Here is a 27,935-nt window from a genome sequence, read left to right as displayed (position 1 = left end):
TAATAATTACACTCTAAATGGCCAGATGGTGATATTAAATTATGCAGAATATAAATTAATCTAGATATAGATTACAAGGTTAATATCCTCCAGTAAAGAAGGTTTAACACAGAAACACAAGGAGTCATGTGCCAAGCCTCAGGAAAAGGTAATAAACCAATTTAGGGCAACCAATACCGCACATGAGAAAATCCTTCAGACAAATATAATGGAGGACATGAATGAAGAAAATACTGTTTTTATATTCCGTCACTCAATATCCTCCCCCCTCACATAATAATTATCACGGCCATTGCTCATGGACAAACTTCATACCAGAGTTTTGCCAAAAAGATGCACAATCTAGATAAGATATGTAAATATATAGTGCAGTGCCCACAGGCAATCATAAAGATAGTCATGGAGCAGAAATAAACATAGTGTTAATCACACTCAGGAAAAACGATATAAATCAATTACTTCCCTGAAAGGAGATGCTCTGCAATGCCTGGACGCGTTTCCCCTTTTCCAAGATGTAAGGATCATCAGGAGGCTGGAAAATCACAAGTAACTGATGTGTATGGAGGAATAATCCATGGCTGTGTGCCTTAAGTGGGCTTTGCACGTTGCGACATCGCAAGCCGATGCTGCGATGTCGCACGCGATAGTCCACGCCCCCGTCGCAGGTACAATATCTTGTGAAAGCTGGCGTAGCGAAAATTATCGCTACGCCAGCTTCACATGCACTCACCTGCCCTGCGACCGTCGCTCTGGCCGGCGACCCGCCTCCTTATTAAGGGGGCGGGTCGTGCGGCGTCACTGCGACGTCACACGGCAGGCAGTCAATAGGAGCGGAGGGGCGGAGATGAACGGGATGTAAACATCCCGCCCACCTCCTTCCTTCAGCATAACCTACGGAAGCCGCGGTGACACAGGTAGGAGATGTTCCCCGCTCCTGCGACTTCACACACAGCGATGTGTGCTGCCGCAGGAGCGAGGAACAACATCGGACCATCGCGTTAGCGTAATTATGGATTACGCCGATGCTGCACCGATGATACGATTACGACGCTTTTGCGCTCGTTAATCGTATCATCTAGACTTTACACACTGCGATGTCGCATGCGATGCCGGATGTGCGTCACTTTCAATTTGACCCCACCGACATCACACATGCGATGTCGTAGTGTGCAAAGCCCGCCTTAAACTGCTCTTAAACCAAGTTACTCTTATATCAAAGCGAATTTTCCCACAGGAAATAATTAAAACGCAGACAATTCATTCCACAATCCACAAATATTTACTGTATTTATACAAACTTATTACATTACTACAAAATGTACTGTATTCATATAAAATTAGAGCAGTACACTAATACAAAATACTGTACAGTAAAAAAAACATACAAACCATATTAAATTGCGCGTTAGCTTACAATAGACGTGTTGGTGTGTGGAAGGTAGACTCTAGAGAGAAAATGATGTATAAATATGACATTCTTTCCACAACTACAGTACACAAAAAAACATACCCCAAAATAAGGGCAGAACTAAGCCAAATATGGGGTAGGAAAACTGTACAGGCAGATTACAGTACAAGTAATGTGGAGTACTGGTTAGCAGAAAGTACAATACTGTATCCACAAATGCAAATTGATAGACATGCTGTATAGTATATACTGTACTGTACAATGGTACACTGTATACAGTACATATGTACAGAAAGTTATCTCCAGAGCGGGTCAGAGCACGGTGAAAGGATGGAACGGAAGTGAGTGTGATGAGTATTTGGTCTTATTGCAAATCATTGCTCTTAAACCAAGTTACTAATTTTTGAAAAGCTTTGCTTGTCTTGCAAAACACTCTCAAACCAAGTTACTATTAATCCAAGGTTCCACTGTATTCAAATAAATAATTTTAAAAATCCGGCATGTAGTCCCCCCTAATTTTGACACCCAGCTAAGATAAAGCCCGATAGCTGGGGGCTGGTATTCTGAAGCTGGGGTTACCCATGCTTAATGAGCCCCCCAGCCTAAAAGTAGCAGCATGCAGCAGCCCAGGATTGTCACATCCATTAAATGGGACAATCCCGGCACTTTTTCTTGCTCTTCTTGATTGCCCTTGTGCAGTGGTAATTGGGGTAAGAAGGGGTTAATCGCAGCTCACAGCTGCCACTAAGTCCTAGTGTAGTATGCGGCATGTATAAGACCCCCTATTAGTAATCTGTAAGTGAAAGTAAATAAACATAAACACCGAAAAAATTCTTTATTTGAAATAAAAGACAAAGAAGCACCCTCTTTCACTACTTTATTAACCCCCAAAACACCCCTTCAGGTCTGACGTAATCCACATGAGGTCCCACGACGATTCCAGTTCTGCTACATTACTGAAAGCAAAGTGGACTACACTGTAACATGATTATAAGTCTGTGAGCTTCAGGCAAAGACTGAGCTGCTATGATCGGTAACATCACTCAGGTAACAGCTGGAGGTTCCCTCGGCCCCCCACCTGTGACCGCAGGTAACCTTACCTCAAGGGACCTAAATGAACTCTCCCTGAGCTCACAGACCTGCATCTCCTGCAGAAAACTTCTGTTGTTTTGCCATGAGATGCAGATTTGGTGCTAAAGTTTTTGCACCATATTCCTGCACCCAACCTACACCTCCTGGCACAAAAAAAAAATCACTATTGCATGCGTTATGAAGCAGTAGTGATGCAATTTTTTGCCACCAAGTGAAGATTTGGTGCAGGAATATGGTGTAAAAATTTCAGCACCAAATCTGCATCTCTTGTCAAAAATAATGCACAAAAAAGGTTTTGACGCCGTTTTGGTGCTGTTTTCTTCCAGGGGGTGCAGATTTGGTGCTAAAATCTAGTGCAGACATTTTTTTCACTTTTTTTTTACTTTTTCACTTAGTCCCTATATGGGACACTAATTTTGACTGCTGTGATCACAGCTGTAATGTACTGTAATGCTCGATCACTGCAGTACATTGCAGCTGTCAGAGATGCACTGTGAAAGACTGAGTGATCATGATGCAGGCATTATCACTTAGGTTTACCATAGTCAGGTGACAAGGAGGTCATCATGATGACCTCGGGTCACAATGACAACGATTAGGTCCTTGTGGGGTCCCGATCGGAGGGGAGAGGAAGAGCGATCCCTCTCTCAATCCCCTAAGTGCCATAATAGATATCAATCACTGCATTTAAGGGGTTAAACAGTGAGATGGCAAAGGTACCATCCCTGGCTGTGAGGGCTTGGGCTCGTCTGTTCGTAAAGCCAAGTGCCAGCGCCCTGTGCCCCCATGGTTGCTAGGACATACTGGTAGGTCCAAGGTCAAGAAACACCCAAAAAATAAGACATACCGGTACGTAAAAGGGTTAAGAAGTTTACTACCTTGTAATATGCACTGATATTAGCACATTTTACCACACAATTGATAGTCTTGTATTTCTATGCAGCTTCATGGTAGGCCCCAAAAATTATTTTCTCTGGTGAGCCCAAGGTTCTCCAGTCCAAAGCTGCTGATTGGGGATGCTTGAGCATAGTATTTAGGCCTTACAACCAATGGGTTTACACTCCTGGCTCACCATGTGCCTCCAATGTACAGAAAGATACTCCTGGATTCTGAATGGTTCTATTTTTTTCCTGTGCAATAAGACCCCAGATGTCTGACAGAAGCATAACACCGTGAGAAAGTCCCATCCACTGTGGGACCGTGTAGTGACCAATGTCAGATGCAACTGTCGTGGGCGGGGAGGAGGGTGTCAGCACACCGCGCTCACCCCTTCTGCTCGGGTCCGGCAGCGGCTCAGTGGTGGCTCGAGCGGTGGACCGGATCCCGGGGTTTCTCGAGCGACACTCCTCGCCCGTGAGTGAAAGGGGGGTTTTGGGATGTTGGGATAATGTCCGTGACGCCACCCACGGTTGTGGTGATGTGTAGCACCACCGCTGCTCAATGCGGGGATCCCGGGGATGGTGATGGGGAGCAGCCAGGTGTTGTGTTGCCCCTCCGTGGGTAGGGGTTGGTGATCCCGGGGCCCGGTGATGGCTTGGGAGGTGCAGGGCTTGGTGGGCGCAGGGACGCGGGGGCAGCGCTGTGCCTTGCGGCACTGTGGTACTCACTCAGCCTGAGACTTGGACACAGTTTGTACGGTAAACCAAACGGCTGGTAGGACGGTCCCACAGACGGCTGCTTTGCTTTCCTGGTAGGTGACGGTGATGTCCCTCTTCCTTGCACCTGTATGTACGGATGGTTGCGATGGGTCCCCACCGGTAACCCGCTCCCCGGCTTCAAGCTGGGCCGGAGGAGCACTACACTTTGCCCGCAGGCGCTGGCCCTCAGAGACTGGTGCCCTGGCGGTGGCGGTGCCTCTGTTGTACGGGTTGGGCTGTTGCCTTCAATCGGGACTTGGTTGTTGGGGGAATCTACGTCCCCTTCACTGACGGATTCGGCAAATTTGGCGACTCCTAGCCTTGCCGGGGTCCGAGAGGCCCCTGCCCTGGTGCTGACTGTCCTTCGGAACACTGTTCCAGACCACCGGGCACACAGCCAACGGGGTCCTTCCAGGAACTTCCAAACGGTCCCCCTCCAGACAGTCACCGCCGTCGCTGACCTTGCTGTTCTGGCCCTACACAAAGCTGGGCTCTCAGGCTTGCACACTCTCTGCTCTGTCACCACTTCTTGCTTTACTCCTTTTCCACTTTTCTTTCCTTCACTTTCACTTCCTTAACTCCTCTTAGCTGTTTACACAAGCCCTGCCCGGGCTAATCCGCGTTCACTCGTTCATGTCCCTCACTGGACTGCCTGGTACTTCCCGCCTCCAGAGCTGTGATCTCCTTGGTGGGCGGAGCCAACCGCCTGGCCCACCCCCTGGTGTGAATCATCAGCCTCTGGAGGAAGGCAACAAGGATTTTTGGTTCAGCTTAGGTGTGCCTACCTGGGATGTGGGGTGTGGTGGTGTGTGATCTGTGTCCCCTGGCTTGCCCAGGGCGACACATTCCCCCTTAGCAAAATGCAGACCGTCCGCGGGCTGCCGTCCTACACCGGTTTTATTTTTCTGAAAAAGGGGTAACAGGGTTAAACAAACATAAGCATTTTTAATAACTTCTTCCCAAGACGGGAGGCACATTTTACTTTTAACGTTTCAACGGTATACGGTTACGGTTTCCGCTCTCTCCCACCCAAGTAACCTGGCCCTGATGCTGCCCCTAAAGCCCAGGCAGCACCCCTTGACCCACAGTCCAGCACACGGTACCCGAGCGGGATCTGTCCTTCCCTCCAGAGGGTAGCCACCGGTTCCTTTGGTGGCTGGGCCCTGGCCTGCTCTGCTCAGGGCCCTCCCTCCAACCTGCCTCTCCGGAGGCGGCCTGCAGAAACGGTAATGGTACCCAACATTTTTACAAGCCACTAACGTTTTTGGTTGCCCTGCAAAGTTCACGGGCTTGTCCATGGATAGTTCCCATGCATAATTTTTTTAAACGGTCCCCACGGGGACAACGGTGCCGGCTCCAGCCGGTTGCAAATCACAAAAACAAATCTGGTTACTGTTCGGTAATCATTTTTCTTCTTATCATTCAACTTTTAAACTTTTCAACACAACAAACAAGCAGGTGGTCCCAACGGGGACGGTGCTGCGGGCATCCGCTGCCCTACTCCGGTTCCTCTACTAAGGCGGACCCATCCTCTGCCACCAGCACATCAAACATGCACTGACATGCCTGCTGTGACAGGGGTACCCGGTACCCATTTCCACCGGTACGCGGGGTATGATAAACCACCGGGTCCCCCACATAGCGGGAACGCTCAATTGCTCCTTCAGCCGCAACAGCGGGCCCGAAGCTGGGGCAGGAGTCGTCATTTCTTGTTCCTGCGTCAGGCGGGTTGCCGCCAGCTGCCGCAGCCTCCTGGTCTTCAGCCTCCAACACTTCATCCCCTTCTGCGGTAGCATGGAGCAGCAGAGTAGGCGAGCTTATATTGAGGCGCCCCATAAGTAACGGCAAGGGCGATGCATAGGCCGAGACTAGGCCGGGCCCCTCAGCCGCAGCGGCCGGTCCAGGTAGGACATAGGGACGTGGGTCACCAGTCGGTTCTGCTACATCTATTCCCCTTTCGCACATCGGGGCAGTTGTAATCAGCTCCTCCACCTCGTGGGTCCACTGCTCCAGCATCCGGAAGATCTGATCCTGCTGACGTTGGTGGAATTGTATCACCCGGGCCTTCATCCAGGCCACGGTTCCGGGCTCAGGGTCTGGCACAGTCTCTACTGGGACTTCAGGCACCACGCTGTTAAGGGGCCGTGGTTCTAGCGGTTCCCCTTGGTGCACTTCAGGGCCATCTTGAACGTCTGCAGCCGGCTGGTCCGCCGAAGCGGCTGGGCAGGGTATCACTACCGATGGGGCAGGTAGCGGGCCTAATGGCGGGGCGGCAGCAGCTATTACGGATAGCGGGGAGAGAGGCAGGGTGAGCGGAAGCCGGCCGGGCCCCTCAGCCGCAGCGGCCGATCCTTCAGGAATACAGGGGCGTGGGTCGCTTACCCGCTCCTCCAATTCCTCTTCAACCTCGCGTCTCCACATAGCAGCCACCACGTCCGCCATGTCGGTCTCCCACTCCTCCAGGAGGAGTTGCATATCAGCCTGCAGACGGTTACTCAGCGGGACGGTCCGGTCCCTCAACCACGTCGCCGTGCCGGGCGCGGGGGCTTCCTCGTTGGGAGTAGGGTGGTACATCTTGGCAATCGTGCCTTCCAGGAACCCAATACTGCTGCAGAGTCCTGGCGTCCCTGCTTCTATAGCTGCAGCTACATGAGTCCAGCCGCCATCGCGTTCCCCTTAGCTCTTTTCCGGCCCCTCCTCTCTCGGGGCGGGGTTTTGGCCTTCGCGCCTCTACTGCTCGAGAAGACGCTCGAGCGGGAACTTTTCGCGCCAAAGATGGCGGCTTCTGAAATTTTCTTGCCGGATACCTCCGGCGGTAACAAGGCGCACCTCTACCAGACGGCAGAGCGGTAAGATCCTGTTCGTGACGCCAAGTTGTCGCGGGCGGGGAGGAGGGTGTCAGCACACCGCGCTCACCCCTTCTGCTCGGGTCCGGCAGCGGCTCAGTGGTGGCTCGAGCGGTGGACCGGATCCCGGGGTTTCTCGAGCGACACTCCTCGCCCGTGAGTGAAAGGGGGGTTTTGGGATGTTGGGATAATGTCCGTGACGCCACCCACGGTTGTGGTGATGTGTAGCACCACCGCTGCTCAATGCGGGGATCCCGGGGATGGTGATGGGGAGCAGCCAGGTGTTGTGTTGCCCCTCCGTGGGTAGGGGTTGGTGATCCCGGGGCCCGGTGATGGCTTGGGAGGTGCAGGGCTTGGTGGGCGCAGGGACGCGGGGGCAGCGCTGTGCCTTGCGGCACTGTGGTACTCACTCAGCCTGAGACTTGGACACAGTTTGTACGGTAAACCAAACGGCTGGTAGGACGGTCCCACAGACGGCTGCTTTGCTTTCCCGGTAGGTGACGGTGATGTCCCTCTTCCTTGCACCTGTATGTACGGATGGTTGCGATGGGTCCCCACCGGTAACCCGCTCCCCGGCTTCAAGCTGGGCCGGAGGAGCACTACACTTTGCCCGCAGGCGCTGGCCCTCAGAGACTGGTGCCCTGGCGGTGGCGGTGCCTCTGTTGTACGGGTTGGGCTGTTGCCTTCAATCGTGACTTGGTTGTTGGGGGAATCTACGTCCCCTTCACTGACGGATTCGGCAAATTTGGCGACTCCTAGCCTTGCCGGGGTCCGAGAGGCCCCTGCCCTGGTGCTGACTGTCCTTTGGAACACTGTTCCAGACCACCGGGCACACAGCCAACGGGGTCCTTCCAGGAACTTCCAAACGGTCCCCCTCCAGACAGTCACCGCCGTCGCTGACCTTGCTGTTCTGGCCCTACACAAAGCTGGGCTCTCAGGCTTGCACACTCTCTGCTCTGTCACCACTTCTTGCTTTCCTCCTTTTCCACTTTTCTTTCCTTCACTTTCACTTCCTTAACTCCTCTTAGCTGTTTACACAAGCCCTGCCCGGGCTAATCCGCGTTCACTCGTTCATGTCCCTCACTGGACTGCCTGGTACTTCCCGCCTCCAGAGCTGTGATCTCCTTGGTGGGCGGAGCCAACCGCCTGGCCCACCCCCTGGTGTGAATCATCAGCCTCTGGAGGAAGGCAACAAGGATTTTTGGTTCAGCTTAGGTGTGCCTACCTGGGATGTGGGGTGTGGTGGTGTGTGATCTGTGTCCCCTGGCTTGCCCAGGGCGACACACAACAACATACACGTTACATATGCATTATATTCAAGACATACCAAAGTATATATTTGGAGCCCACCCGCAGTAGTCGCCCCAGGGACATCACTCCACCTTCAGGGATGCCACAGGGTCTTTACTTTGGTATTTCTGGCAACAGGTTTGTTGGTTTTGTATATGTATGAGTTGTGACGCCACTCACGGTTTGTGGTCCTGGATATGGGTGACCGCCACTGCAAATTTAACGAGCATCCGGGGCCAATGGAGTCTGCAGCCGGATTGTGTGGCTTTCCGTGAGTGAGGCTGACCCCAGGGGCTCGGGTGTGTAGAACAATAGGTCCCAGAATAACTCAGGCTCAGTCCAGAAAGTCTTTCAACTGGTTTTTACTCACTTTTGCTGTTATCGTTAGGTTACCCCAGGCAATGCTGAGACATACCAGGTGGAACCAGAAACTCCTTCAGGCCGATCTGAGGGTAACCATTAACTCGCCTTCCTAGCACTTCTTTGTTTGGATAACCCCTGACTTGAAGTACCGTGGGGTCTATCCAGGGAGTCGCTACTGCCTTTTCTCCCTTTTTGGCCCATTTGCCGGCAGCGTGGACCAGGTTAGATGGCTTCAAGCTCTGTCTCCTTATGCGTCCCTGTGTTGCTGCTGAGGCTCTGACTCTAGATGGTTGGTGAGGTACCTCTAGTCCCCTCACCATCAGGTTTAGCAGATCAATAAATGGACGTCTACTCAAGGAACCTGCTCCCCGTGCGTACCTAGTCACCAGCAGTCCCCGTACTCAACTGCCTCTCTTCAGGTGTCTTTCTGACTGACTAACCGGTAACCGTCCTCCCCCGCTAACGGCTACTCCACGTGCAGGGTCTGACTAGCGTGTGCGCGTGCCTGCGTCACCTACCAACCGTCGCTCACTGCTACCAGACTGGCTTGCTCCTCCTACTTTCCTGACAGCCTCTGCAGCTTAGCTTCCAGCCCCTCCACTACACCCCTTGACAAGAATTGAAGGCCAGACCCTTCCAGGGACTGCCCAAGGGTCCCATCTAATGGTGTGTGAGACCTGGTTGCTATGTGTCTGTGCGTACACACCTCATTCTGGCCTTTGGAATTACCTGGAAGCACTGTCCTAGCGTGGGTGAAGTACTCAGTGGTGCCTGACCAGGTCAGGGGCTCCACATATACAAGGCAAAACAGACGGTTTCTACAATGGTGGCTACTCTGTCCTTTTATCTAGGTGGGAGCTTTGTGTACATCCTATTTTTTGTGATTTCCTCCCTAGCTACTCTTTCATCCATGTGTGGTCTGCCCTACCTAGATGCTTTCTCCCCTTTCCATACTCGGATCTGCCCAATATTAACTCTTCTCTCTTATTGCTATCTCTAAGGCCTCGTTCAGACGTCTTTTTCTCACTTTTTTTCTGTTTCAGTGTTTTTCACAGACAAAACAAGTGCCCATTAGAGTCTATGTTCACATATCCATGTTTTTTTTCACACCAAGTGTCAGCAAAAATATCAGAAACAAGTCCATTTTTGATCAGAGTCACAGACCTAAATCATCCATTCAAGTCTATGGGGCCATGAAAATCCAGGACAGCAGCCGACTAAAGCCTGCTTTACACGGTACGACCGATTGTGCGATTTCACAATCGATCGTACCCGCCCCCGTCCTTTTTGCGTCACGGGCAAATCGCTGCCCGTGTCGCACAAAGTTAGTAAACCCCGTCACACATACTTACCTCTCGTGCGACCTCGCTGTGGGCGGCGAACGTCCACTTCCTGGAGTGGGAGGGACGTTCGGCGTCACAGCGACGTCACACGGGCGCCGGCCAATAGAAGCGGAGGGGCGGAGATGAGCGGGACGTAAACATCTCGCCCACCTCCTTCCTTCCACATAGAGACGGTGGCGGCCGCGGGAGGCAGGTGAGCTGCTCATCGTTCCCGTGGTGTCACACGGAGCGACGTGTGCTACCACGGAAACGATGGTCAACTAAAGTAAACGATATTATGGAACCTAACGAGCAGTACCCGACTCACGATTTGTGAGCGATACTGCGTCGCTAGGAGGTGTCACACAGGCCGGCATCGCCAGCGATGCCGGATGTGCGTCACAAAAACCGTGACCCCGACGATCTATCGCACGATAGATTGCCTGGTGTAAAGCAGCCTTAAGACCTGGGCATCTGTGTGCATCAGGAAATCTATTCCAAAACACTAATGAAAATCTGTCCTTTTTTCACGTACAAGAAAAAGTAACTGAAGTCTGAATGAGACCAAACACTGAAATAAAGTAATGGATAGTAGAGAGTCGGCATGGCCGGGAACAATGTAAGGTCAGGTCTGTAACAAGAGCAGATAGAGCCGCAATGTGAGGCAGCGACACAGACAAGACAACTGCAAAATGTTCCATAAACCAAGTATTTAGGTGTCAATAGAAAAGCCGGAATATTTTTATATTCATTACATTATTGTGTTCTCTGTCTGCCCCTAATACAATTACTCTCTCATTTATTCATTAATTTATTTGTTGTCATTAATGTGAATATTTCTGATGGGAAAAACTGTTTGTCAGCGTCAGTTCTGTCAGGATCTTGTTCTTTTCGACACAGAACATTTATGATCATTTTTATTTGTTGCAGTAAAACTTCATTTTTCACATTCGGAAACCTCAGAGCAGATGTGAATTATTTATAGTTTTCCGCGCTTATTCTCAGAGGACTGAGGTTCATATTATACAGATATGTCGCGGGCGGAGGAGGGGACGCTGCGCTCTCCCACTGCTCGGGTCCGGCGGCCGCTGCTGCTGCAGCTGCTGTTGCTGCTCGGTGGTGGCTCGAGCGGTGGGGCCGGATCCCGGGGACTCGAGCGGCGCTCCTCGCTCGTGAGTGAAAAGGGGATGATTGGTTGTGGGGGTTTTGATTATAGATGTTGTCCGTGACGCCACCCACGGTTGTGGTGATTTTGGTGACACCACCGCTGCTCTGGACGGGGATCCCGGGAGCGGTGACTGGGAGCAGCTTGGTTGTTATTCCTCCCCTCCGTGGGTAGGGGGTTGGTTGTCCCGGGGCCCGGTGATGGGGTAGGGATGGATGACAGGCGGGTTGCGGGGCCTGATGAGGTGCAGGGTCGCAGGGGCAGCGCTGTGCCGCACGGCACGGAGGTACTCACTCAGCCCAATGATGAGAACACAGTTCACGGTAAAACAAGCGGCTGGATGGACGGGTCCCTCGGACGGCTGCGGTGTTGTTGCTCCCTGCAGGTTAGCGGTGACTGTCTTTTCCCTGCTCCTACGCTGTCTGTACGGTTCCAATGGGTTCCCACCGGTAACCCGCTCCCCGACTTGGATATGGGCCGGAGGAGCCCTTTTTGCCCGCAGGCGCTGGCCCTGAGAAACGGTTGCCTTGGCGGTGGCGGTGTCTCTCTCACTGGGTTGGACTGTTGCCTTCTGTCGGGACTTGATTGTTTGGAAACCCAGGAGGTCCCCTTCACTAATGGATTCGGCAAATTCACGGTGACTCCTAGCCTTGCCGGGATCCGAAAAGCCCCTGCCACTGGTGTTGGCTTCTCTTTGTGTACCGGTCCGGTACCGCCGGGCCACCACCCATCCACGGTCCTTACGGTAGACTCCAATCAGCCACTCCTGCAGACGGTCATCACCGTCTGCCAACCTTGCTGTCTCGCCCGGGCCACACACCCGGACGCTGTCAGTCAGTTGCTCCGCTACTACACTTTCCTCCTTCAACTTTCACTGTCCAAAACTGAACTCTGCTCTGCACTCAAGCTCTGCCTGAGCTAAACTGACTGCAGTTTCCTGCCTCCAGGACTGTGAACTCCTTGGTGGGTGGAGACCAACCGCCTGGCTCCACCCCCTGGTGTGGACTTCAGCCCCAGGAGGAAGGCAACAAGGGTTTGTGTCTGACTTCGGTGTGCCTGCTGGGAGTGTGGGGTGTGTTGTGTTGTTCTGTGTGGCCCCTGGCTTGTCCAGGGCGCCACAGATACACTAAACGCCCTTATAATCTCACATCTGGCCATATAAAACCTAGAAAGTAAATGAGGACGGAGGTTTTTGTACGGCTCTGTATCACTGTGTGAGAGGATACTGTAAATGCTGCATACAGGAATATTCTGCTACATCGTCCGCTGTCGCTCCTCGGATTGTAAGAGTAAAAGATGTTCCAGATCCGGATCCAGAGAACCGTTCTGGGACTTCTGTATGTCGTTTGGTTGCCTCATATATAAGAAGCTTTGGTCGTTCTCCTGATTTCTGTTGGTACCAGGCTATATATTTATCTATACCAGCACTGGCCGTACATGAGATGGTGACTGTATCTCCGGGGGACACAGAGATATAATCCGGAGTCTGAGTCATCACAATCTCTCCACAGGATCCTGAGGATTAGAAGAGACATATTCATTACTGATAAATGTCGGGATCTTCCTAGAAATCCTGATCTGGTGATGGATCCTCTGTATAGATTTCTCTACACACAATCATGGAAGGATCCGAATCTCTCACCCTGAATAGAGATGAAGATCACAGCCAGCAGATAACTGCGAGAAACCATCCTGATGTGTCTGGACTGTCAGAGAGAAGCTAGAAGATGAGACAATCTGTACAATGAGGTCTATATAGAGAGTGACGGGGGGATACAGGAGACCCCCAGAGACTGTGGAGGGAAATACATGTAAATTCGGTGGTTATGTGACGGTTACTGGTGTAATGGAGACCGGCGTCATCTCCTCCCAGAAGAGAATTAATGTCACTTGTAGGAAATATAAGAGTTGTGTAATAAATTCTTGTCATTTCTGCGGTCGCAGGTTATTATCAGGGATTCAGCTCTTTCTCTGTACAGATGCTGCACCTGGAAAAAAGAATGTTCACGTCACAAACCATTTCCACCGTAAAATCGAAAAACTTCGGCACTCGTAGAAAAACTGAGCAAGGAGGAAAATTCTTGAGATTCAATTTTTCGTGTGATGGAAAACAAAATAAGTCCTGTTGAACCAACGTTTCGGGCCAAGCATGGACCTTTCTCAGGGTGGTTGGGACCTGTGTGTCATAGAAAAGATTCTAAATGTTTAGCATACATAGATCAGCATCACAAATAAAGTGTATACATGGGATCGGTACAAGACCAATGTAGCAATTCACATAAATGATTATACAGAAAAAAAATAATTGATCCAACAGAAGAGGAAAAACATCACATACCTATCACATACCTCCCAACCGTCCCGGATACAGCGGGACAGTCCCTCTTCTGAGCCTTTGATCCCGGGTCCCGCCCGTGAGGCTGTTTGTCCCGGCTCCACCCACCCACTGTAGCCCCGCCTCGCTGTTTCTCCCTTCTACTATTCATTACAGAGCCGAGCGCGCACCTACTCCTGTGACTGCTGCTGAGGTATGAATCACCCCCTGCAGCAGAGCGACCCCCCCCTGCAGCAGAGCCCCCCCCCCCCCTGCACCAGAGCCGACCCCCCCAGTCCCGGAGCCTGCGTTTCTCTGCAGCTGTTCTCTGATTCCCTGTGTGCGGCTTCTCACTGCTGCAGACACACGGGGAATCAGGCAGCTGAGGAGACCGTGCAATCAGCACTTCTCTCTCCTGCAGATAGCAGTGACAATAACCTATGCAGAGTGACATCTGCAGGCTTCTATTACCGATCAGTGGTCTCCTGCCTGTGGAGCAGAGCTGCTGGGTCCTAGCTTCCCAACAGCTTCAGCTCTGCTTTATCCTGGCTCCCCTACCAGTTAAAGGGAACATGTCAGCAGAAATTTCACAATAAAAATAAAAGATTCCCCTCTGCAGCTCCTGGGCTGCTTCTAGAAAGGTTCCTGTTGTTATTGTGCCCCCTTTGAGACCTACAAAAATACTTTATGAAGTCTTACCTTTTTGTATGCAAATGTGTTTTTATGGTCACGGGGGCGGGCTGTCTGGCGTCCGTTATTCCCCCTCCTGCCGCTTTACGCAGTCCCCCATTGCTCATTTACATACACAAGGACGCCTTCCTCATGTAACTGTCCTCCCGAAGTTTTGCGCATGTGAACGCTTTTTCAGGTGATTGCGCAGGCACGAGATTATGGGCGGCGCTGTGATTGTCATCAGCAGCGTTAACCAAGTACCCGCCCATAATCTCGTGCCCGCACTTTTCCCTCTGACTCCACCGTTATGCGCAAGTGCTGGCCATATGAACCATGTTACCTATTACTGCTTGCACGAGATTATGGGCGGGTACTTGGATGACTTTGCTGATGACAATCACAGCGCCGCCCATAATCTCGCGCCCATGGTAATAGGTAACGTGGTTCATATGGCCAGTGCTTGCGCATAACGGTGGAGGCAGAGTGAGAAGCGCGGGCACGAGATTATGGGCAGGTACTTGGATGACTTTGCTGATGACAATCACAGCGCCGCCCATAATCTCGCGCCCATGGTAATAGGTAACGTGGTTCATATGGACAGTGCTTGCGCATAACGGTGGAGGCAGAGTGAGAAGCGCGGGCACGAGATTATGGGTGGGTACTTGGATGACTTTGCTGATGACAATCACAGTGCCGCCCATAATCTCGCGCCCATGGTAATAGGTAACATGGTTCATATGGACAGTGCTTGCGCATAACGGTGGAGGCAGAGTGAGAAGCGCGGGCATGAGATTATGGGCGGGTACTTGGATGACGCTGCTGATGACAATCACAGCGCCGCCCATAATCTCGCGCCTGCGCAATCACCTCAAAAGCGTTCACACTTTGCACAGTGCTTACTCCCGCGAGAGTGGCACTGGGCATGCACAAAACTTCAGGAGGACAGTTACATGAGGAAGGCGTCCTCATGTATGGAAATGAGCAATGGGGGACGGCGTACAACGGCAGGAGGGGGAATAACGGACGCCAGGCAGCCCGCCCCCGTGACCATAAAAACAGATTTGCATACAAAAAGGTAAGACTTCATAAAGTATTATTTTAGGTCTCAAAGGGGGCACAATAACAACAGGAACCTTTCCAGAATTCATCCCAGGAGCTGCAGAGGGGAATCTTTTATTTTTTTTGCTAAATTTCTGGTGACAGTTTCCCTTTAAAGGGAACCTATCAGGTGCAATCTGCACTCAGAGCCAGGAGCAGTTCTGGGTGTATATTGCTAATCCCTCCCTAACTGTTCCTGTATACACTAGCATAGATAAAGGCATCTATAGAAAAAGTATTTTTAAAGAGCTTATATCTTATGCTAATTAGCGCGGGGACTAGTCCCAAGGGCGTTACTTCACTTGGCTAGTCGGCTCATATAGCGTGTTAGTACTCACACAGGGGCGTAATAACATGCTAACATGCTATGCGAGCCGACTAGCCAAGTGAAGTAACGCCCTTGTGACTAGTCCCCGCGCTCATTAGCATAAGATATAAGATCTTTAAAAATATTTGTTCTTGATCTCTTTATCTATGCTAGTGTATACAGGGACGGTTAGGCAGGGATTAGCAATATACACCCAGAACTGCTCCTGGCTCTGAGTGCATATTGCACCTGACAGGTTCACTTTAAAGGGAACCTGTCACCAGATTTGGGGCCTATAAGCTGCGGCCACCACCAGCGGGATCTTATGTACACATTCTAACATGCTGCATACCTCCCAACCGTCCCGGATACAGCGGGACTTTCACGCTTTACGTTGTTTGTCCCGTTGCCACGGGCGGGACGGCCGGCTCCCGGGCTCCGCCCACCCACTCTCTCTCCGCCTCCCTGCTTTTCCCTCCTACCATCCTAGTAGACGTGGCATAGAGAGGAGCGCTGCCTGTGCTGCTGCTGGTACAGTAAACTAATCTCCCCAGCGCTGATTTCCCTCCCTCCCCCCTCACCCCCGGCCGGAGCCTGTCTGTGCGGTCGGCCGGCCGCCTGTCTGTGCGGTCGGCCCGCCACCTGTCTGTGCGGGCGCCCCCCGCCGCCTGTCTGTGCGGGCACCCCCCGCCGCCTGTCTGTGCGGGCGCCCCCCTGCCACCTGTCTGTGCGGGCGCCCCCTTGCCGCCTGTCTGTGCGGGCGCCCCCTTGCCGCCTGTCTGTGCGGGCGCCCCCCTGCCGCCTGTCTGTGCGGGCGCCCCCTTGCCGCCTGTCTGTGCGGGCGCCCCCCTGCCGCCTGTCTGTGCGGGCGCCCCCCTGCCGCCTGTCTGTGCGGGCGCCCCCCGCCGCCTGTCTGTGCGGGCGGCCCGCCGCCTCATTGTGCGGGCGGCCGGCCGCCTCTCTCTGCGGGCGGCTGGCCGCCTCTCTGTGCGGGCGGCCCGCCGCCTGTCTGTGAAGGCGGCCGGCCGCCTGTCTGTGAAGGCGACCGGCCGCCTCACTGTGGCTGCCTGCGTGTCCGTGCTGGAGGCCCGCCGGCTGCCTGCGTGTCCGTGCTGGAGGCCCGCCGGCTGCCTGCGTGTCCGTGCTGGAGGCCCGCCGGCTGCCTGCGTGTCCGTGCTGGAGGCCCGCCGGCTGCCTGCGTGTCCGTGCTGGAGGCCCGCCGGCTGCCTGCGTGTCCGTGCTGGAGGCCCGCCGGCTGCCTGCGTGTCCGTGCTGGAGGCCCGCCGGCTGCCTGCGTGTCCGTGCTGGAGGCCCGCCGGCTGCCTGCGTGTCCGTGCTGGAGGCCCGCCGGCTGCCTGCGTGTCCGTGCTGGAGGCCCGCCGGCTGCCTGCGTGTCCGTGCTGGAGGCCCGCCGGCTGCCTGCGTGTCCGTGCTGGAGGCCCGCCGGCTGCCTGCGTGTCCGTGCTGGAGGCCCGCCGGCTGCCTGCGTGTCCGTGCTGGAGGCCCGCCGGCTGCCTGCGTGTCCGTGCTGGAGGCCCGCCGGCTGCCTGCGTGTCCGTGCTGGAGGCCCGCCGGCTGCCTGCGTGTTTGTGCTGAATGGGTGTGGATGGGGAGTGGATATGGGCGTGACTGTGAAATGGGTGTGGTTAGGGGGCGTGGCCTAAAAATTTGCCGCGGCGCGCTACGCGCGCCGCAAACTTTGTCACTCTTTTCCTTCTTTAAAAGTTGGGAGGTATGCTATCAGAGAACATGAGGAAATACGGATTCACACGTTTGTCACTCGTGGCCGACACAAGTCTGCTCAGGGGAAAAAAGGGAAAACATGAATACATATTCATGAAATCTATGCATCGGCCACAAGGGGGCAGCAGTACACCTCAAAAGCATTATGAAATAAAAAGGGAAAAAAAGACTAACAATATTAAAAACAAAAACAGACGTATTCATACCTGATACATGACAAAATAAAGAATCTCGCTGGAAAATGAATAAATGTACAACAATGTCCCAATATATGTTGGAGTGAAAATAAGAAACGTGCCCCCAATATAATTGGGTTAGCAAATCTGCATTCCAGTGTGCTAGGTGAGTGATGCTGAAATAGAAATGTCAAGGCATGAGTCTCTGTGCGAACCAATCTAATATATAAAGCTGAGTGTATGTATGTATGCATGTGTGTATGTGTGTGTGTATGTATGTATGTATGTGTGTATGTCTGCTAAAGGAATTCGTACCGTTGCATTTAGAATCACAAGATTTTGCACCCACACCCCATTTGACTCAAGGAACATCACAGACTACGTTTTGAGGGTAAAATTTTACCCAACACTTTACAATTATTCGACAAAAAATATGCCTCCATTAAAGTCAATGCAATGGAGCTAAGAGCATATCTGTTATTATAGACTCCTATTATGGACAGGCTGATGTAAGTCACATGACCTTACCTGTATACTAACTGTGTGGGGTTTTATGAGGTAATATTTTGACTGTTTTGATAGATAACCTGGATGTTTATCAGGTGCCCCATAGCAACCAATCACAGCTCTGCTTCTATTTTGCTACAGGTCATAGGAGCTCTAATTGGTTGCTAAATGACATTCTTAGTATAAGAAGCTTATGTGTGAGGTAAAATGTTGTTGGAGAGACAGATAGGGAAAGAGAGAGATAGATAAACAGGGAAAGAGACAGACAGAAAAAGGCAGACATGGAAAGAGTCAGACAGATAGGGATAGAGATAGAGACAGGGAAAGATACAGACAGACAGGAAAAGAGACAGAGACAGACAGACAGAAAGACATATAGACAAACACAGAGATAGATAGAGAGAGACAGAGAGGGAAGGAGGCAGACATGGAAAGACACAGAGACAGACAGACAGAGACAGACAGACTGAGAGACACAGATAGGGAAGAGACATTCAGAGACAGACAAAGACAGACAGAAACAGACAGGGAAATAGACAGAATGAGGTGCTACCAATGTATAATGAACAGGCAGTGCATTATAGTATATGGGAACAGTATATATGTATTAGAGAGAAGGTTTACCTGAGATCATGTTCCACTACCGTGCCAACGCCAGACTCAACACGTGTTTCGGCACATGGCCTTCGTCAGGGGTGTGTGGTGGTGCGTATTGCGCTCTTTCATTATTTTTTATCTTGCTTTTAATTACTTATCAATAACATTTCAATTTTATAGACTATATATTTTTTTGTATTGGCTATTCTTTTTTTGGTTTATAGAGTTATATGACTCATATTTATAGCCTTTTCCATATACTATATGGGAGATGTGATAGTATATTGATACCATCGGACATTTTGTGATATCCCCATGTGTGACATAATTTGGTAATTAAGCTTCTCACAACAGTTGGTAGGAATTTGGCCCATTCTGCTGGACAGAACTAGTGTAACTGAGCCATGTTTGTAGGTCGTCTTGCTCACACGTGCCTTTTCAGCTTTGTCCATAAATTATCAATTGGATTGAGATCAGGGTTTTGTGATGGCCACTCCAAAACATTGACTTTGTTATATTTAAGTAGAGATGAGCGATCCTGATTGGCAAAGATCGGAAAATGTTAAAAATCATACAATCTTTGGCCGGATTGGATTGGTAACAGACATCCAATCATTTACTGCAAAATAGGATTTTTTAAATGTTTGAATGGCAAGAAACATTCTCTCCCTGCCAATCACAGCCATATCAAGTATTGGCATGGCTGTGATTGATCACTGTGAAAAAAAAGAAAGCAAAAGGGTTAAATTAGTATGTGGCGCCCTGGACAAGCCAGGGGCCATACAGAACAACTCAACACACCCCACACTCCCAGCAGGCACACCAAAGTCAGACACAAAACCCTTGTTGCCTTCCTCCAGGGGCTGATGTCCACACCAGGGGGTGGAGCCAGGCGGTTGGTCTCCACCCACCAAGGAGTTCACAGTCCTGGGGGCGGGAAAAGTAGACAGATTAGCTTTGGAGAGGAGTGAGAACAGTTGGAGAAGTGAAAGTGGAAGGAGAGGAGTAGTAAAGGAGCCTGAAGTTGGTCCGGGTGTGTGGCCCGGACAGATCAGCAAGGTTGGCAGACGGTGGTGACCGTCTGCAGGAGTGGCCTATCGGAGTCTACTGCAAGGACCGTGGACGGGCGGTGGCACGGCGGTACCGGACTGGTACACAAAGAGAAGCCAGCACCATCTGGCAGGGGCCTACAGACCCCGGCAAGGCTAGGAGTCGCCGTGAAGTTGCCGAATCCGTTAGTGAAGGGAACCTCCTGGGTTTCCCAACGACCAAGTCCCGACAGAAGGCAACAGTCCAACCAAGTGAGGGAGACACCGCCACCGCCAAGGCAACCATTTCCCAGGGCCAGAGCCTGCGGGCAAAAGGGGCTCCTCCGGCCTACACCCAAGCTGGGGAGCGGGTTACCGGTGGGAACCCATCGGAACTATCAACAGTATCTAGGTGCAGGGAAAGGCAGTCATCACCAACCTACCGGGAGAAAACAACCGCAGCCGTCTGTGGGACCCGTCCATCCAGCCGTGTGTTTTACCGAGAACTGTGTCTTCATCATTGGGCTGAGTGAGTACCACAGCGCTGCCCCCGCGACCCTGCACCTCGCTAGGCCCCGTAGCCCGTCTGCACCAACCATCCCTACCCCCATCACCGGGCCCCGTGACAACCAACCCCCTACCCACAGAGGGGTGGACTAACAACAAAGCTGCTCCCTGTCACCGCTCCCGGGATCCCCGTCTAGAGCAGCGGTGGTGTCACCAATATCACCACAACCGTGGGTGGCGTCACGGACAATAATCAAAACCCCCACAATCAAAAATCCCCTTTTCACTCACAGGTGAGGAGCGCCGCTCGAGTCCCCGGGATCCGGCCTACCGCTCGAGCCACCACCGAGCAGCTGCAGCAGCAAGCCTGACCCGAGCAGTGGGAGAGCGCAGCGTCCCCTCCTCCGCCCGCGACAAGTACATACTTACTGAATCTGCAGCACTACTTCCGGGACAAAAAATTATCCCTCATCCATATACACTGCTTCCCCATTCACCGGCATCTCTGATTGGCTGCAATCAGATCCCGCCACCAGACGGCGTCTGTGATTGGTTGGATAAACAGACGCTCTGTGCGGGTCTCTATCGTGGTATGAAATAAATAGCTAAAACAATTGGCATAGGGTCCCCCTCAATATTGATGCAAGCACAGATAAAGCCATGGCTACAGGCTGCAATTTCCAGTGGTTCACTTATCTTTGCTGTGTATCAAAATAGGACCTGCATGCGGCTTTTCTTTTAACTATTTAAATAAATAATCTTAAAAATCCGGCATGCGGTCCCCCCTAATTTTGACACCCAGCCAAGATAAAGCCCGATAGCTAGGGCTGGTATTCTATAGCTGGGGTTACCCAAGCTTAATGAGCCCCCCAGCCTAAAGGTAGCAGCATGCAGCAGCCCAGGATTGTCGCATCCATTAGATGCGACAATCCCGGCCCATTTTTCTTGCTCTTCTCGATTGCCCTTGTGCAGTGGCAATTGGGGTAAGAAGGGGTTAATCGCAGCTCACAGCTGCCACTAAGTCCTAGTGTAGTATGTGGCATGTTTGAAACCCCCTATTACTAATCTGTAAGTGAAAGTAAAGTAAATATAAACACTGAAAAAATCCTTTATTTGAAATAAAAGACAAAGAAGCACCCTCTTTCACTACTTTATTAACCCCCAAAACACCCCTTCAGGTCTGACGTAATCCATATGAGGTCCCATGACGATTCCAGTTCTGCTACATTACTGAAAGCAAAGTGGGCTACATTGTAACATGACCATAAGTCTGTGAGCTTCAGGCAAAGACTGAGCTGCTATGATCGGTAACATCACTCAGGTTACAGCTGGAGGTTCCCTCGGCCCCCCACCTGTGACCGAAGGTAACCTCACCTCAGGGTACCTAAAGGAAATCTCACTGAGCTCACAGACCTGCATCTCCTGCAGAAAACTTCTGTTTTTTTGCCAAGAGATGCAGATTTGATGCGTTCTGTGCCCACGCGGTTGCTGGGACGTACTGGTAGGTCCAAGTTCGAGAAAAACCCAAAAAATAAGATGTACCGGTACGTAAAGGGGTTAAGAAGTGTACTACCTTGTAATATACCCTGATATTAGCATGCTTTACTACTAAATTGAGTCTTGTATTTATTTCTATGCAGATTATAATTCAAATTATTTTCTCTGGTGGGCCCAAGGTTCTCCAGTCCGACGCTGCTAATTGGCGATGCTTGAGCATAGTATTTAGGCCTTACAACCAAAGGGTTTACACCCCTGGGTCACCATGTGCCTCCAATGTACAGAAAGATACTCCTGGATTCTGACTGGTTCTATTTCTTTCTTGTGCAATAAGAATCCAGATGTCCGAATGAGGCATAACACTGGTAGAAGGTCCCATCCACTGTGGGACCGTGTAGTGACCAATGTCAGATGCAACAACATACACATTATATATGCATTTTATTCAAGACACACCATAGTATATACAAGGCAAAAAGATGGTATCTACAATGGTGACTAATCTGTTCTTTTATCTAGGTGGGAGCATTGTGTACAAGCAGGGCCATCGGACCCCGACTAGGCTTGGAGTCGCCGTCAACAGTCAAATCCGAGTGTGACAGGAACCCCAGGGGTTTCCTAACAGCCAAAGACCCGTTAGAAGGCAAGCGTCCGCACCGTGAGGGTATACAGCTACCGCCTACGGCTAGAGACCCAAGGGCCAGCGCCTGCAGACTACCGTTGGGGACCCATCGTAGTCAAGACAGTACACAAAGATGCAGGGAAAGACAGCCGCCATCACCTGTCTGGGGAGAGACACTGCAGCCGGCTGCGGGACCCGTCCATCCGTTTGCTTTACCGAGGACTTTGTGCATCTCTTGCTGAGTGAGTACACCCGTGCCATCCGGCACCGTGTCGCGCTGTCCCTGCAACCCGGCACCTCACCTACCCTGCTTCCCCGTCACACCACCGGGCCCCGGGACCACCAACCCCTACCAACGGAGGGGGAAAACAACATCCCAGCTGCTCCCTACCATCGCTCCCAGGATCCCCGTTACCAGCAGCAGTGGTGCCTATCTTCACCACAACCCGTGGGTGGCGTCACGGACTAAATCCTCAAACAAACCACCCCCTTTTCACTCACGAGCGAGGAGCGCCGCTCGAGTCCCCGGCTCCGGGTCCACCGCTCCAGCCACCAAGCAGCAGCAGCAGCGCCGGACCCGGGCGTTAGCGAGCGCAGCGCCCCGCCGCCCGCGACACTATCAGCGTCAGTTCTGTCAGGATCTTGTTCTTTTCGGCAGATAGAACATTTATGATCATTTTTATTTTTGCCGTAAAACTAAATTTCTCACATTTGGAAAGCTCAGAGCATATGTGAATAATTTATAGTTTTACGCGCTTATTCTCAGAGGACTGAGGTTCACATTATGCAGAGACACTAAACGCCCTTATAATTTCACATCTGGCCATATAAAACCTAGAATGTAAATGAGAAGGCAGGTTTTTGTACGGCTCTGTATCACTGTGTGCGAGGAGTGCTATAACACTGCTGACAGTAATAATCTGCTGCATCGTCCTCTGTCGCTCCTCGGATTGTAAGAGTGAAACTAGTTCCTTTCCCAGATCCAGAGAACCGGTCTGGGACTCCTGTATCTCGGGTGGTTGCTCCATATATAAGACGCTTCGGTCGTTCTCTTGGTTTCTGTTGGTACCAGGCTAACCAGTCACTTATAGCAGCACTGGCCGTACATGTGATGGTGACTGTATCTCCGGGGGGCACAGAGATATAATCCGGAGTCTGAGTCATCACAATCTCTCCACAGAATCCTGAGGATTAGAAGAGACATATTCATTACTGATAAAAGTCAGGATCTTCCTAGAAATCCTGATCTGATGATGGATCCTCTGTATAGATTTCTGTACACACAATCATGGAAGGATCCGAATCTCTCACCCTGAATAGAGATGAAGATCACAGCCAGCAGATAACTGCGAGAAACCATCCTGATGTGTCTGGACTGTCAGAGAGAAACTAGAAGATGAGACAATCTGTACAATGAGGTCTATATAGAGAGTGATGGGCAGGGCCGTATTTACCATTAGGCACCTGTGGTCCCGTGCCTGGGGCGGCAGGATGCTGAGGGCGGCACCTTCTAGCAGTAAAAAAAAAAAATTTTTTTTTTTACATATCCATTAAATCCGCTGTATTTTCGAAGGGGGGAGGGGGGAGAGGCGCACCTCCATTTATTTGTATCCGCATCAATTAAGACGCAAATGCAGACAAACTGCGGCGGCCGGGCACAGAGAGCTGATTGACCCCGGAACTGCCGGCGTCTGCCCTTCCGGGGTCACAGGCACGCCAATCAGCTCCTTCCTCTGTGCTGCGTCCAATACTGTGTGGATTTCACATGCAGACCTCACAGCAGAAAGCCGCAGAGGACGCCGCGATGGAAGCCGGTGTCAGAAGAGGATACTCACGTGAGCCAGGAAGATGACAGTGGGCCCTGGAGCAGGTAAGTGCTCGCAGAGCTGAAGATTCATAAGGAGCGTGGGGGTGTCTGTAATGCACACTGGAGATCTGCACATGTGGTGGGGGGAGAGAGGCTGATATTGGGGGAGACTTGGGGGAAGAGAAGCTGATACTGGGGGAGGCTGGGAGAAGAGACTCTGATGCTGGGGGAGGCTGATGCTGGGGGAGGCTAGGAGGGGGGAGGCTGATGCTGGGGGAGGCTGGGAGGGGGAGGCTGATGCTGGGGGAGGCTAGGAGGGGGGAGGCTGATGCTGGGAGAGGCTAGGAAGGGGGAGGCTGATGCTGGGGTAGGCTGACGCTGGGGGAGGCTGGGAGGAGGGAGGCTGAGGCTGATGCTGGGGGAGGCTGGGAGGAGAGAGACTGATGCTGGGGGAGGCTGATGCTGAGGGAGGCTGGGAGGAGGGAGGCTGATGCTGGGGGAGGCTGGGAGGAGGGAGGCTGATGCTGGGGGAGGCTGATGCTGGGGGAGGCTGGGAGGGGGGAGGCTGATGCTGGGGGAGGCTGGGAGGAGAGAGGCTGATGCTGAGGGAGGCTGATGCTGGGGGAGGCTGGGAGGAAAGAGGCTGATGCTGGGGGAGGCTGATGCTGGGGAAGCTGGGAAGAGGGAGGCTGATGCTGGGGGAGGCTGGGAGGAGGGAGGCTGATGCTGGGGGAGGCTGGGAGGAGGGAGGCTGATGCTGAGGGAGGGTGATGCTGGGGGAGGCTGGGAGGAGAGAGGCCGATGCTGGGGGAGGCTGGGAGGAGAGAGGCTGATGCTGGGGGAGGCTGGAAAGAGAGAGGCTGGGAGGAGAGAGGCTGATGCTGGGGGAGGCTGGGAGGAAAGAGGCTGATGCTGGGGGAGGCTGGGAGGAGAGAGGCTGATGCTGGGGGAGGCTGGGAGGAGGAAGGCTGATGCTAAGGGAGGCTGATGCTGGGGGAGGCTTGGAGGAGAGAGGCTGATGCTGGGGGAGGCTGGGAGGAGGGAGGCTGATGCTGAGGGAGGCTGATGCTGGGGGAGGCTGGGAGGAGGGAGGCTGATGCTGGGGGAGGCTGGGAGGAGGGAGGCTGATGCTGAGGGAGGGTGATGCTGGGGGAGGCTGGGAGGAGAGAGGCCGATGCTGGGGGAGGCTGGGAGGAGAGAGGCTGATGCTGGGGGAGGCTGGGAAGAGAAAGGCTGGGAGGAGAGAGGCTGATGCTGGGGGAGGCTGGGAGGAGAGAGGCTGATGCTGGGGGAGGCTGGGAGGAAAGAGGCTGATGCTGGGGGAGGCTAGGAGGAGAGAGGCTGATGCTGGGGGAGGCTGGGAGGAGGTAGGCTGATGCTAAGGGAGGCTGATGCTGGGGGAGGCTTGGATGAGAGAAGCTGATGCTGGGGGAGGCTGGGAGGAGGGAGGCTGATGCTGAGGGAGGCTGATGCTGGGGGAGGCTGGGAGGAGAGAGGCTGATGCTGGGAGAGGCTGGGAGGAGAGAGGCTGATGCTGGGGAGGCTGGGAGGAAAGAGGCTGATGCTGAGGGAGGCTGATGCTGGGAGAGGCTGATGCTGCGGGAGTCTCGGAGGAGAGAAGCTGATGCTGAGGGAGGCTGATGCTGGGGGAGGCTGGGAGGAGAGAGGCTGATGCTGGGGGAGGCTAGGAGGGGGGAGGCTGATGCTGGGGGAGGCTGGGAGGAGGGAGGCTGATGCTGGGGGAGGCTGGGAGAAGAGAGGTTGATGGTGGGGGAGGCTGATGCTGGGGGAGGCTGGGAGGACAGAGGCTGATGCTGGGGGAGGCTGATGCTGGGAGAGGCTGGGAGGGGGGAGGCTGATGCTGGGGGAGGCTGGGAGGAGAGAGGCTGATGCTGGGGGAGGCTGGGAGAAGAGAGGCTGATGCTGGGGGCAGAGAGGCTGATGCTGGGGGCAGAGAGGCTGATGCTGGGGGAAGCTGGGGGAGAGAGACTGATGCTGGGGGAACCTGGGTGAGAGAGGCTGATGCTGGGGAAAGCTGGGGGAGAGAGGCTGAAACTGGGGGACGCTGGAGGGAGAGAGGTTGATGCTGGGGGGGCTGGGGAAGAGAGGCTGATGCTGGGGGAGAGGCTGCTGCTGAAGGCGGGGGAGAGAGGCTGCTGCTGGGGGAATGGGAGAGAGGGGCCAATGCTAGAGACAGAGGACAAGGGTTGAGGGATAGTGCAATGACAAAATCGATGGGGGGAGTGTAAGGACTCAGAATGAGAGGGGGGCAGCATTGGGAGCTCATTATGGAGAAGGGGCAGCATGTGTGGGCTCAGTATGGAGTGGAGCAATATAGGGGAGTCAATATCAAGAGTGGGGTAGTGTGTGTGTGTGGGGGGGTGTCTCAGCATAAGCGTTAGTGTGGTGGTCTTAGTATGATGAATGGGGCAGCATGGAGGTGTCATTATGGAAAAGAGGAAGGCAGCATTAGGAGCTCATGGAGAGGGGCAGCATGCACGGGACACTGTGAGGAGGGGGCAGCATTCATGGGACATTGTGAGGAGGGGGCAGCATGCATGGGACATTGTGAGGAGGGGGCAGCATTCATGGGACATTGTGAGGAGGGGGCAGCATGCATGGGACATTGTGAGGAGGGGGCAGCATGCATGGGACACTGTGAGGAGGGGGCAGCATGCATGGGACATTGTGAGGAGGGGGAAGTATGCATGGGACATTGTGAGGGGAGGGCAGCATGCATGGGACATTGTGAGGAGGGGACAGCATGCATGGGACACTGTGAGGAGGGGGCAGCATGCATGGGACACTGTGAGGAGGGGGCAGCATGCATGGGACATTGTGAAGAGGGGCAGCATGCATGGGACATTGTGAGGAGGGAGCAGCATGCATGGGACATTGTGAGAAGGGGGCATCATGCATGGGACATTGTGAGGAGGGGCAGCATGCATGGGACACTGTGAGGAGGGAGCAGCATGCATGGGACATTGTGAGGCGGGGGCAGCATGCATGGGAAACTGTGAGGAGGGGGCAGCATGCATGGGACATTGTGAGGAGGGGGCAGCATGCATGGGATATTGTGAGGAGGGAGCAGCATGCATGGGACACTGTGAGGAGGGGGAAGCATGCATGGGATATTGTGAGGAGGGGGCAGCATGCATAGGACATTGGGAGGAGGGGCAGCACGCATGGGACATTGTGAGGAGGGGGAAGCATGCATGGGACATTGGGAGGAGGGGCAGCACGCATGGGACATTGTGAGGAGGGGGCAGCATGCATGGGACATTGTGAGGAGGGGGCAGCATGCATGGGACATTGTGAGGAGGGGGCAGCATGCAAGGGACATTGTGAGGAGGGGGCAGCATGCATGGGACATTGTGAGGAGGGGGCAGCATGCATGGGACATTGTGAGGAGGGGGCAGCATGCATGGGACATTGTGAGGAGGGGGCAGCAAGCATGGGACATTGTGAGGAGGAGGCAGCATGATGTGAGGTCAATGTGCAGATCATATTTCATAATTGAGGAAGGTGTGGTGGGTATAATTTATAAGGGAGGGCAGTGTGTAGTTTATTAGTGGCAGTGTGACAGTCACAGTATATAAGTGGGGACGGTGTGGTGGGAATATTTTATACTCATGCTATGTTTTGATGTGCCTGTGGTGATCCCCATTGGAGGGGGGTTAGTGCCCTTCGTTTCTCATTGATACTTTTTCAAGTGTTTTACAGAGTAGATCTGCCTTAAACAGATGTCGTGTGCGAAAACTCAGTGTTACGTTGTCAATAAGGGGTGCGACCACTTAAAGTGCCTAGGGCAGCACGAAGGCAAAATACAGCTCTGGTGACGGGGGGATACAGGAGACCCCCAGAGACTGTGGAGGGAAATACATGTAAATTCGGTGGTTATGTGGCGGTTTCTGGTGTAATGGAGGCCGGCGTCATC

Source organism: Anomaloglossus baeobatrachus, chromosome 1 (genome assembly GCF_048569485.1).
Source record: "Anomaloglossus baeobatrachus isolate aAnoBae1 chromosome 1, aAnoBae1.hap1, whole genome shotgun sequence".
Classification (NCBI taxonomy): Eukaryota; Metazoa; Chordata; class Amphibia; order Anura; family Aromobatidae; genus Anomaloglossus; species Anomaloglossus baeobatrachus.
This window is presented reverse-complemented; position numbering follows the sequence as displayed.